This window comes from Amblyomma maculatum, chromosome 3 (assembly GCF_055883805.1).
Source record: "Amblyomma maculatum isolate TAMU_Amacu chromosome 3, ASM5588380v1, whole genome shotgun sequence".
NCBI classification, from domain to species: Eukaryota; Metazoa; Arthropoda; class Arachnida; order Ixodida; family Ixodidae; genus Amblyomma; species Amblyomma maculatum.
In genome coordinates, this window is record NC_139346.1 from 106,676,557 (window position 1) to 106,689,750 (window position 13,194).

The following is a 13,194-nucleotide window of genomic DNA, read 5'->3' on the forward strand; positions in this document are numbered from 1 at the left end:
GGGGAGTAGGGGGCCTCCTACATCGGTGGAAAAATAAAGTTCATAGCAACAACAACATGCGAAAGGTCATTTCATGTGCAGCGCCTTCGCACCGTAAAGGCTCTTTGAAAGTGAAAGTAGTATTGCTTTCGCAATAAAAGAATGCAGGTCCCGCCAGGAGCAATAACCTTTTTTTAATTGAACACCGGAACCTTGCCGTTAAAATTATTTTGGAACGAGATGGATGATGTATACCCTGCCAATCACACCAAACCCGGCCTGGACATATTATGTCCAAATGGAAGAGAGGAGAAACGATAAATGCAAGCACTGTGGGGAGAGAGGTACCCTCGACCATATAATCTGGGAATATACTAGCTCCCCAGGAGCTAAAAGAAATATAAATTGTAGGGAAGCCTGGGAGCCCTGCTGCAGAGCGAGGTCCTTGCTCCACAGCTACAAGCCATCCGCCTGGTGGAAGAAGCCGCAAAGAGCCAAGACCTCTTTGCCTGCTTCTGATCGCGGAGGTCTGTGCTCCCGTCCCTTAGGCCTGCGTGCCGGGGCAGGAATTGGGGGTCTCCTTATCTGGTGGAAAATGAAGTTATCATCATCATCATCATCTGGGCCACCAACTCGCGCCGTCCGTGAGAGACGGCGGCGCGCATGAACGGCGGCCTAACTCCCGCTATCTCCGCCAGGAGCGCCACAGTTGTTATGACGTCACGCCTCAAAGCTGGGCGACCAACTCGCGCCGTCCGTGAGAGACGGCGGTGCGCATGACTGCGATGCCGCTACTGCTAAGGATGCTTTCGCAACCTACCGGGCTTAACCAAGCTATGCCTCAGCCAATTTTTCTTTTTACCTCTTTTTAAGAGATCTGCTCCTGGGCCTCCAGGACCTGCATAGGAATTTCTTAAGGCGCCACAAACTTTGATTCCACCTCGTCCGCAGGCCCGCAATCCTTGAAAAATAAGTGATAACCACCCCATATGTTATTCATGTGGGTTTCCTGGCCGTATTGCCCGCAACTGCCCAAAATGCGCTCCTGACGACATTCTGCCGCGCCGAATGTCACTTTCCTGGCAGCAGCCCAGAAATCAATACGCAGCTGCCGATCCATCTGAAAGTTCCGTTGCGAATGACTGTGCCACCTTTTCTCCTCGCCGCTCAAAATCGCCGCGTCGCCGCTCTCTGTCTCCTCTGCGGCGACGTCCCAATCTTGATCAAGATAGGGTGCATCGATGCGCGCGCCCCCACTCCGCCACTCCGGCGCGAATCGAGGCACCCAAGGCCAAGAGGAAAATTAAATACCCAGTTCCTGAGGCGAGAACTGCGCAACAAGCGTGCTGTAAACGGCCTCACGTATATCACGCAAATATGCTTGAAGGTTCTGTTGAGGGCGTTGTAGTAGTGGCTGTGATCGACACAGGCGCTGCTGTTTCTGCCATGGCTCTCAGTCGTTGCGTTTATTGCGCAAAGTGACCACACCTTTTTCAGGATTCTCAAGTAAGTGCCCCAGCCTGTAGAACTTATAGCGGAGTGAACAGCTAGAGGCATCATTCAAGAAGTTATGTACGCAATAGAGTTTCTAGTTTTGCCTTCCTGCACTCATGATCTTGGGTTGGAACTTTCTGTAAATTCATAATGCGGTGATCAACTGTGTTCGTGCCGAACTGGAGTATTCTGCGCTTGACGAACCGTGGCCGGACATTCCTTTTCTCAAATACATCGTTGCCGAAGATACCCACCTCCATGTGTGCTCTTTCGTTCTTGTTCCCACCGCCTGTGCTTTTTTCCACACTATCGAAGTACTTTTCACCCCGTCGCCCATCTTTCTAAACAGGAAATACCTTCCCCTGCCTTACGCCATACTGCATATATCAGCTGGCCTCACCGCGCTCTGGATTTCTAATCCGTTATCACTTCCCGTGTCTCTAGGTCGCAGTGAATGCCATGGCACCATATGGCACACTGATTTCATTCTCACCGGTGGCGTAACAACTGATTCGCAGCCGGCTAACTTGGCTTCACTCAAACCACCTGTTCCTGCGCTGTACCAGTCTTCTTCCAACGTTTTCCTCCGCTCCATCGATTCCAGTCTTCCTGGGTCTCAACGCTCTGACCTTCTCGCATTGCTTCATCAGTTCCGTTCTTTATTCGACTCTCACCAGCCTGCTTTGGCCCGCGCATGAACTGTCGCCCACCACATTGATACCAGTTCCCATGCTCCTCTGCGTAAGCGCCCCAATCGATGTGTAAAACTAGAGCCGAGTTATTAAATCCCAATTAAACACGATGCTTCAGAATGGCATGATTGAGCATTCAACAGTCCGTGGTCCTCTCTTGTTGTCCCGGTGATGTAGAAAGACGGCTCATTCGCTTCTGCGTCGACTACCGTTCACATAAACGAAATAACGCGGAAAGACGTCTACTCTCTTCCGTGCATCGATGACGCATCGGACTGCCTACAAGGCGCGGAACTCTTTACCCAGGATTTACGATCTGGTTACTGGCAGCGGTTCATGGCTGCGAAAGTTCGCCTTAAAAGAGCATTGTGACCCCCGATGGCCCCTTTGAATTTGCCGTCGTGCCTTTCGCTCTCTTTAATGCTTCTGCTACATTCCAGCGTATGACGGATACGATTCTGCATGGTCTGAAGTAGAAGACGTGTCTCTGTTACCGTGACGACATCATGGTGTTCTCGCCGGCCTTTGCTATCCACCTCTTTCGCCTTAAGCAGGTCTTGACATGTCTTGCAAATGCCGGTCTGCAGCTCAACTTGAAGTGTCGTTTTGCTGCTTGTGAACAGACCATTTTAGGCCACGTTGTGTCCACGGAGGGTATCCGCCCTAATCTCACCAAAATTGATGCTGTGACTGCATTCCCAAAGCCTGCTACCATTAAGCAATTAAGGGGTTTCTTGGGCCTGTGCTCATACTTTCACAGTTGTATACTCGACTTTACTTCCATTGTCGCTCTGCTGACTCAATTCGTCGGCACTACATCAGATTTTTCGCTCATGCTCACCAGCATGCGACGACGCCTACGACACATTGCATCGCCTACTCACAGCCCCGCCTGTGCCATTTTGGCCCTGAGGCGTCCACTCAAGTGCATGCAGACGCCAGTGGTGTCGGCCTCGGCAGTTTGCTTGCTCAGCGCCCATCTGGCTTCGGTGAATACGTCGTCGCTTACGCCAGCCGTATGCCTCGTTCACACTACAGCATTCGACGGAGCGAGCGAGCGGGATCCGCTGCCGCCGACACGCTCCTTTGTTCACACTTCTGAGCCAATATATCGCCGCCGTCGCCTCTTCGACTGAGAGCTCCCGTTAACCCTGACCTGACCGCTCGACTGCAGCTACAAATACCACAAATGCCACGAAAAGCATACAGCTATGCTAAGTGCCCAAGGAGAAACGCCTTATCATTCAATTCTTCAATAAATGATGGCACATTTGACCCACGTAACGTGGCAACAAGAGCTTCATCATGCTATTTGTAGGCATCGTAAACAAAAGGGGTATATATGCCGCTCATAACAAAGACAGCGTCCATCTCATTCTAAATGTCATTCTTCCCCTATTGCATCTTTCCCTATTGCGCTTGTCGCCCGGCGAAAAAGGGCCTCGGATACAAAGCAAAAACTAAAAAGTAAGGAAGCCCCTCAAATACAATAGATAAAAGCGAAAAAACTCCAAGTGTGGCAGCGCAAAAGGGATTCGAACACATTATAGTTTGAACCATAACGTCGTGCGCTAACCACTCGGCCACACCGAGTTTTTTTTTTTGTTTCCTGTTAACAATGATATTTACAGTGCGGCAAAGTCAAAGTATAGTGCCACAAAGCGCTCTAGCAAAAGCAAGGGTTCACAACGTTTCAAAAGCGCTTTGGGTTGGCCAGTTTACTCAAAAATTACAACCATTCAGGTTTCTCAATTTGTGTATTATAGGTGGCGGTCAGGTTGTTGATACTCTCAATGAGACCTGAGCGATGGAAAAAAGAAGTAGAGAAGGAACGAGCAGAGGAAGGCAGAAAAAGATAAATAAATTAAGGACAAGAAATAGAAAAGAAGGAAGGAAGGAGAGAACGAAGGAAGGAAGGAAGGAAGGAAGGAAGGAAGGAAGGAAGGAAGGAAGGAAGGAAGGAAGGAAGGAAGGAAGGAAGGAAGGAAGGAACGAACGAACGAACGAACGAAGGAAGGGAGGAAGGAACGAAAGAAAGAACGAAGGAACGAAAGAACGAAGGAAGGAAGGAAGAAAGGAAGGAAGGAAGGAAGGAAGGAAGGAAGGAAGGAAGGAAGGAAGGAAGGAAGGAAGGAAGGAAGGAAGGAAGGAAGGAAGGAAGGAAGGAAGGAAGGAAGGAAGGAAGGAAGGAAGGAAGAGATGGATGACAGGAGGGAGAGGGGAATGAATGACTGGAAACTTTAGGAACTCGAAACGCTAACTGGAACAAGTAAATGCACCTGTAAAGAGTATTAAGGCTTGACGGATGCTGCCCCAGTTCGAAACAGCTGTAGCCATCGTTACAGCCCGGGATGCTTCCAGGAAATGGCCCTGTTTTGAGACCTAAGGGCTGAGTATTGGTAAGAGATATTTTTTGTGGCTGCTATTTAGGATCGGTTTTTAAGGAAATGATTTGAAATGTTCTTAAACGTACAATCTATGAAATTCCCTGTAACCAGTCCCATCCTTTCTTACACAAAAAGGGAAGGAGAACATAAAAGATTATGAGGCTTAACCCAGTTACGCCGTTAGCAATTTGCTGAGAAGTACTGGTTTAGCTCACGGTTTAGACAAAGGTCAAATTAAAGGTGAAGTCAGCGGTCACAGGTGAAGCTAATTTAGAAAGCCACAATATAACTCAGCAAGGATTGATACTAAATCTGTAGGTATTTTAAACGAGAATGCCTGTTTTACGTGATTCATTTTTCAATGATGATCTCCGCAGTCTTAATTTCTTTTTTTTTTTTCAAAGAACAATGACCCAATTGCCTACATGGATATTTGGCCCCTCCACGCAGGTGATTTTTTGGTTGTCTTCCTCTTTTCAACTTTCGCCATTTGAATAGATGGGTAAAACTTTATAGCTAATCACGAAATTGAGTGGAGTCCTCTTTGTTGCACGGCAACAAAGACAAATGCCTGTCTCGTGCATTGTATCAGGGGTTTCTGGCTCTCCAGAGAGATGGTGAGCATTGCCTTACACTGCCCTACTTTGGGGTGTTTCATGACCTGTAATTCATATCTTTTTTTTACGTGCCCTTACAAAGTGATATGAGTTAGCTATTCCTGAGAAAACGGATATTTAGCTTAGGATAACGTGATATGTATCCCTTGTATAGGGCTTAGACGTGGATCCAATTAGTTTGGCGCGTACGTAACACTACCTCCTTTGCCTTGATAAGTTTGCTGCGACTTTGTGAGCATGCTTTCTTTCTCACCTGCAAAGCTGTAGTAGTTCTCGGCATATGGTTGCTCTTTCGTCTCTCTCCTCCCTATCCTCGGATAATGCCTGGTAATCTAGTGCTTGGGCTGGGGTATGGGTGCTATTATTACCTCGAAGATTCTAGTGAGCAGATATTCATTCTGCACTGACCGTTCTTATCGTTTTGAAAGCTTGCTTTAGTTTGCCGCTTATTTGTTAACTCTCCCTTTTATGACATTTCTGCAGGTTCTTTGAGCGTTTTTATTCACAATGTGTGAACTTTTACTTGTGTGGATATCGCGATCGCTAACATGTCGGCTTTCTCTACTTAAAGCCTTTTCAGGGTTGCTGCTAGTCATATTTAAATTGACGACCTACGACTTCAGTGGTCATGGATCTGCATTCAGCCCTATCCTCGAATACAATTCCTGTAGGTTGTCAGCTTTTATCCTGAACGTGTCATGCTCTTTCTGCTCAACTTGTTTTGTGTGAGACGGGGGTGCATGTTGGTGTCGGCTATATTTGTGTTATTTCCACAGTTCTTGAGTAGACTACCTAGCAGTGTCGGTATTATTGACCTCATCCCCTATTCTCTCCAATAGTTTTCTTCTAGATTGTGTTGGCGCAACGTCACTAGATTTGCTGCGATTAGTGAGGTACGCCCTCAAGCGTTCGTATCTATGCAAATACGACAAACCTTTAGCCGTTACACGTTAAGCCACTCACAAACCTCCTTTCGATCGTACTCGTTCGTGAATTGTAGCTTCTGAGAAATTTTCTATTTTAGTGCATCTGCTTACCTCATTATTGATGTAAAAGTTGCAATATTTAAACTCCGGCACGTTTCAAGGTCTCACTTGAGATCACACATCTTAAACAATGGAGAGATCTGATATTTTATTTCAAGTCTGTGATGTGCAATAACCATTATAACATCTGAATTGTTTCACATAGGCCTAGCTACTTGAAGGTATCTGGAATCAAATTATTTATTTTCTACTGAACAATACAAACATGCCGGAAGTTATTGCGGATTCTAAGGCCTGCCATTTTTGTTAGCTGGCTGCCAGATGAGCAACTTTATGAGTACACAAATAATCCATTGAATTACTGGCTATCTATTCCTGTTCTAATCAAAATCTCAATAGAGGGTTTACAAAATTACGTCTGGCAACCATGAGCGGCACGCTGATCCCGCGCTGGCCGCCATATTTTGTTCGCTCCATCCGTTCGCTTCGTGTCCGTCCGTCAGCGCTCGCCGTTCTGTTCGCGCTTTTCACGTTTTAACCTAGTGTGTTGTGCTTGAACCTCTGTTCGGTCCCTGGCAGTTTCTGTTAGCGACGCCTAGAAGCGTATGCTGACCGCCGAGACGTGGCGGGGCCCACCGCCCCACTGCCGAGCGCAGTTACAAATTGCTCTACGAGCCGTGCATGGGCCCCCCCTCGGTAGTCCGCAGCGTCATCCCCATCCAGGTACAGTATCCAGAGTTCTATAAAGTGGATTTTGTTTTATCTGTGCGCCTTTGCTGTTTACTTAAACGCCTATGAGAGATCATCGCGAGTTTGTTTGCTCGGTTTGCGCAATGGCTGGTGAAATGAGCGAGGATGCATTTTATTTTATGATAAAAGGATCATGCGTAGTTTGACGTACGTTGGACTGGCGCTTAGCACTTTCCTTCCCATGCCGTCAACGCAGAGTTGGCATTAGTCTCGGAAATAATCGGGGGCTGCGTAAAAAAAAAAACGTGCCATGGTAATTTGTGCTTCCAGTGATTGAACATTGATTGGTGTGCGATAGGCGATGACGAGTTAATAAAATCTTTGTAATTAATCGATCAATTGATGAAATAAAGAAACGACAAAAAGAAAAATTGCAAAGTAAGGATTTAAATGTGTCACAATGAAAAACCAGTGCTTGGTGATGCTAAGAAAGAAAATTTAGAATGTGTAATTAATTAATTGAAATAATTGAAGAATGTGTTCAAAAGTGTCAAATTGCTCAGAATGGAAAGCCGATTATTGCTGACGCATGCGTATTGGTGTATAAAATATAAAACGTCAAATAAATAAAGAAATGATAGAAATATAACATAACATACATAACATAGAAATATAACATACATAACAACATATAACATACTACACTTGTGCGTAGTAGGTTACTTTTGATGAATTCATATTTCACTGCATTGTATTCTTTTCGCCCCTCCTGCTAAGGCCCAGTTAGGGCTTGCAGTATTTGGTAAATAAATAAATAAATAAATAAATAAATAAATAAATAAATAAATAAATAAATAAATAAATAAATAAATAAATAAATAAATAAATAAAATAAAAGAGCTAAAATATAACACGCGAAGAAACAAAACATCGTGCGTGTGTGTGTATGAGAAAGAGACACTACCGCCTTATACCTTTAACGGCGGAGCTTAAGTGACCTCCTAACCTTTCTATAATGATATGATATGATATAAATCTGATTTTATGAACACAGCCAGTTGCACAAAGCACAAACACTTCGCAATAATGTGAGTTGACTTTTCAAATTTCTTTTCGTTTCAGACGAGTTCCTCCTCCTCCGAGTTCCTCGAAGCTCCCAATGTCAGAGCTTTCATATTATATTACGGCTTCAAATGTTTAAGTTTTGACAGAGGAAAGAAACAAGAAATCGACATATTTAAAAATTGAAGTGAATTGCAGGTAGCTGTGAATAACCGAAGCATCGGGTGACTCGAAAAAACACACAAAAGAGAAGCGCACGCTTCGTTATTTTATCGGCCGCGCTGGCAGGTATAAAACCTCAGCTGCGCGCTCTGGACGTGGACCGGTCGAAACGGGCTGTACGTGAGCATGTTACAACCCACTAGTGGGATGTCATCTTTTCCTGCTTTTCTAGACGCCGCGGGTTTGGCAGCTGCTTGCTTTTGCAGCGTGAAACACGCACCTCGGACGCACTAGACAACCGTATTGCTCTCTGCACCAAGCACTACCTTTCGTACGACTGTGAAAAGTAGCTTCGGTAATCATGCCCGTGTTTTAAATCAAATACACAATGGTAAATGGAACCTACGTACAAAATGTTTCAAAGAGCGTATTTGCACAATAGCGTTCGTTATACATGCATTGCTCCTTCTCCCGTGTCCTCCATCGCAGCATAAGCTTATCCTTCAAGTTCATGGGGCTCCATAGCGCGCAAAACAACCTTGCTGTCTTAGGTGATAGCACATTCTGTGAGCTAGCTCCCAGTCAGAGGGACGTGCAGTAATGCTTTACATGATGCAAGTGATCCTTGTAAAGCCGCTAGAGACTTGAAACGAACGGTCGCATACACACGTATACCCTGATTCCGTGCGCGTCTACGACGGTGCGCTGGCTGCAGAAGGGCACGCAACAACATGCTGGCATCATTCGGAATAGAGCTTGGAGCTAACAGCGACTGCTGTGATGTTAAAAAATGAAACAATCGCTTGTGAGCATTCCAATGCACCTTTCGGTGTATGCACGGGTTCTACGAAGGCGCACGTTGATAGCGTACTCGATGGGAGGCGCGAGCGGACTGAACAAAACATGGCCGCCGCACACAGTTTCTGTTTTTTTCAATAGATGGCGCTAACTTTTGTAAAAGCCTCTATTGCAGCGGGAATGTTGAGAAATGCCGACACCAGTTGGGGTGCTTAGAAATTCAGAGGAGGAGGGCAGAGTCGGGATGTGAAAGGTATAGAGCAGGTGTACGTGTGGTGTAAGCTGGACGTACGTCTACAAAGCCCAGGGTCACACACTCAAGGGCAGTTGGTCAGCCTTTCACATTAGGCGGTTGTCACAGACGCTAAGACGTAAATGTTTAGTTGACAAGAAATTCAGTTTTATGCGCTGAAACGATTTCATCATCCAGAAAAAGTATTTTACGCATATTCTTTGCAGCCATAAATGCGCCTTTTGCTTCGGAGAAGACGGAAGCACACATTGAAAGAACTAGAAGATAATATATAACTCAGCAATAATTGATTGCAGTTTTTCCAAAGTAAAATATTTTTTTTATATCATCCAAAAAAACAGCGCAAACAAACGGGGACGACAGGAAGAAACAACAGGAACAGGCGCTGTTCCTGGCTGCCTACGGCTGCCATGGCTATGGCTGCCTACTCGCTATATCATCCAGTGTTATGGCACACCATTCGGGAGCCTAAAGAGTGCAGCCTCCTTCGCATCGAAGATCTGTCCTCCAACCACATGCCTTGACTTGCATTCTCACGTTCGGACTAAATCGCATCAGTCAGGACCGCTATGCCGGGCATACTATACCCATCATGCTTTCTGGTTTGCGTGCACTAATGGTTGCTTTAACAACACACGTCAAGACTGGAAAGGCACGTGGCCGAGAAGGAACGATCCCGATGGGGAAACAACCTTACTCAGACGCAGGAATGACATTAGCTAAAGAAAAAAACAACAGCCACCTGCATCAATGTCACCGGCTCTTCCTGCATGTGTAGTTGAACTGAAAGAGATTAGGAGTGTGGATGTTAAACTGCGGTATAAATGCTACAGCGTTTCTTTAAATAGCTGCTTCGGCTCGTCATTCGCAGTACGACACTAGTACAGTGTAATGCTCCTCTGTGACAGCCGGGCGAAGAGAAATCTTATGGCTCCTCAATAAAAACGAAGCAGCTGACGTAGAGTATGCCGCTGGTGTATGAGTAAGTGTACTGAAATGTTAGTGCATGAGACTTGTAATTTTAGCCTGCTTGTCATTGTGTATACTGCATACATTGCAAGGATGTCTTGCTCGGTCACAGTTTATTATCAGCACCCTGTGCATCTGTTGTAGAGCTATCTTTTTTGTGTGTCCGCGCTGTTTGATCTGCCTGCGTCCAGCTGCCCCAGAGACTTAAACTGCGCTGACACTAGGGAAACTAATAGAATACTTCAAATAAGGAAGGAAACGATACGCAGAACCACACAAAGAACTCACCTCACTGGAGTGAACAGCCTGGAGGAACATACAGGCTAGATTATTCCCAAACCAAACGAAATACCACAATATCTGGCCCGAGAAATTAAAAACAATGCATGCACCACATGCGGAGGTCTTTGATATTATTCGCATGGTATGGAATTGCAAACAACAGTTATATGAGAGCACTATAATAGCACTCAGCCAAACGGAGAGGGAGGCGGAGCTGGCTCACACGGTTCTCTCTGAACAGCCCGAGCTGCTCACCAGGGCCCGGGAGGGAGCCTAAGTCAGAACCCTTATGCAGCAGCGAAGTGTTCGTTTTATGAGGTTCGTCTACTGTTTTTTTTATCTCCAACTGTATCTCTCCTTGTTTACCTCTTCTAGGAATGCTTTCTGTTAGCAGCTTATGTTGCAATGTTTGACGTCTCGTTTTTAACGAGCCATATAGGGCCACCAAGATAACGTCTGAAGAAAGGAACGATACAGCACGAAATATGCCACTCCTAAGCTTTTTATATACCAGTGTCCGCGCCAATGTGCAAGCAAAGTACGAAGCTCTTCGCGCGGTTGCAATAAAACAAGAATGAGACAAATAATGAGAATCACGCAATGTTTCTGTACGTGGGAAACAGAGCCCAAGTAGAAACAAAGACCAGTTAGGTGGCATGAGAGAAAGGCGGTAGAAGAAAATTGGGCTTTGTGCTGAGTAAGCAAGGGGAGAATGGTGTAAACTCCCACAAGGTTCGCCTTTCCCGAACTATAACAGGGGGCTAGTCTTCCCTTATTGGAGCGTAACAAGGATTAAACGTTGCGCAGCCGTTTGGCGGAAATGGAGGAATAACAAAGAGCTTAATGAGCGAGCCAAGGGCCCTCAAATTTCACCACATCACTTAACGGTTTCTGATTTAGCTGACCTTGCCCATCTTAGAAAAGGTAATTGGCTATAATATCGCCCTCTCGGTGTTTCTCAAGGGAAAACTGAAGGCGAGCTAAAGTTTGCTTAGAAAAAACAGCTGGTTGGGACGAAACCGAGGCTGCTTTAACTGCAAAATGAGGTTTCGTAAGGCTTGAAAAGTTTAAAAAAAGAACCGCACCAGTAGCCACCACCGGTACATTTCGCAAGTAACGTCGATGTATCTTAAGAGACGTGCTTCCCGCATTATGAAGTTCCTTCAGTAGACTGAACTGAACTGCAGGTACCTACAGTTGCACCTGACGTTGTTAACAAGGGCTTGTGTGTGCAGTCACTGATCGTCTTAGAAGCACAACTTCTGGTCGAACTATTGCATTTAATTTGAATAAATGGTCATGATGATGAAGAAACCATCAAGCAGAACGGTCGCAGAGCAGCACCAACTGCAGTCTTTATATTCCCTTTAAATTGAAATTCAGTCCCTCAATTAGAATAACAGAAATTGAAACACATCCGTTTTTGAGCGTAGCGGATGTGTTTACTTAATTGTCAGTAAAGTATTTAGCCAAACTGCTGCTCGGCACCGACAATAAAGTTATAGAGAAAAGCGATCAGCCGATGAAGAGAAAAATGAACTTTAGCAGCGTTGGTACGAGAGCGCGTTCCAAGGGGGGGAAGGTGCAGTTTGGCTTCAGAATGAAAGATATTCACTTCAGCTTTCCGGCCTCATTAATCAGCTCGCTTGCTTGTGAATGCAGTTCCAGATTGAGAACAAATGATAATCAGCGGATGCTATGTTCTCACAGACACGGGCCTTATTTATAATCAGAAGAAACAATAGACCGAAGAAGCGTAAAGAAAGAGATAGAAGTGCCGCCTTCTCTGGCATGACCTACCGCAGCCTAAACATCACTTGTTCTACAATTGTAGTGTCAATCTCCCGTGAGTGTTACCACTTTTCATTTTATATTTCACTTATTTCCCGTTTTGTTTCCTTTGCTGTACCCCCCAAATCATTTTTTTTATGCAAGTATATTAAAAAAAATTCTTTGCTACCCAATTCTTGGCCGATCCCCCTCTGTGGGTATGTGCCATAAGTTATTTGGACAACAACAACAACAACAACAACCGACCGCAGAGTATCGAGAGAACGTGGTTTGTGAATGCGGTAAGCGGTCGTGCTACTTCTGTGCAGCAAGGCGCACACGCATTGAGCTTGTGTAAACCGTTGTTGCTTTTGTTTGCGTAGGCAAGCACTGTAGCCCGCTCTGGCGGATTTAGAATAGACACACTTTCGGTGGGTTGCATTTCTGTGGCCCACAACCTGGCATGCCCAGCACTCATGCCAGGACCAGATTTTCAAAGAAACGTTCGCCAAGAACTTAAGCAGACATCATGAAAAGCAGCAGATCAGCTTTACGTGGCCGGTGTATCCTTGTTGAGCTCTTCCTGTACAAAACTTCAGTATGTACGGTGCAGTTTCAAAGAAACACCAATCAAACTTGCAACTTAACATAGGGTAGCGAGAATCGCGAACAACACCAAGCAAAGTTGCAGCGGCAGAGACTGCTTATACACATAGATTCCGAGAGGGAGATCGCAGGGAAGCCGAGCCGCATGGTGCCGTTCGCTAATGGCTGGTTTACAAACAGCACAAGTGCGATTCCTCTTTAGTCACGATGCCAACGCATCGCTCAGCAGGAAGCATTGGTCCTTTCGAAGCGTGCGATAGTGGCCGGCTGTTTATTGTTACGCGCATGGCGCCTAGCGGGCGGGCTTCTATTCGGGCAGTGATGCGCAGAAAGTTTGGCGCTTGATCGATAGCACTCGATATTCCTTTATACCTTCTCCTCTACTCTGAGCCAATGGAAGTTCGACTAGGTCTTTACGGCTATGTGCGTTTTCCTCTCTGATCTATG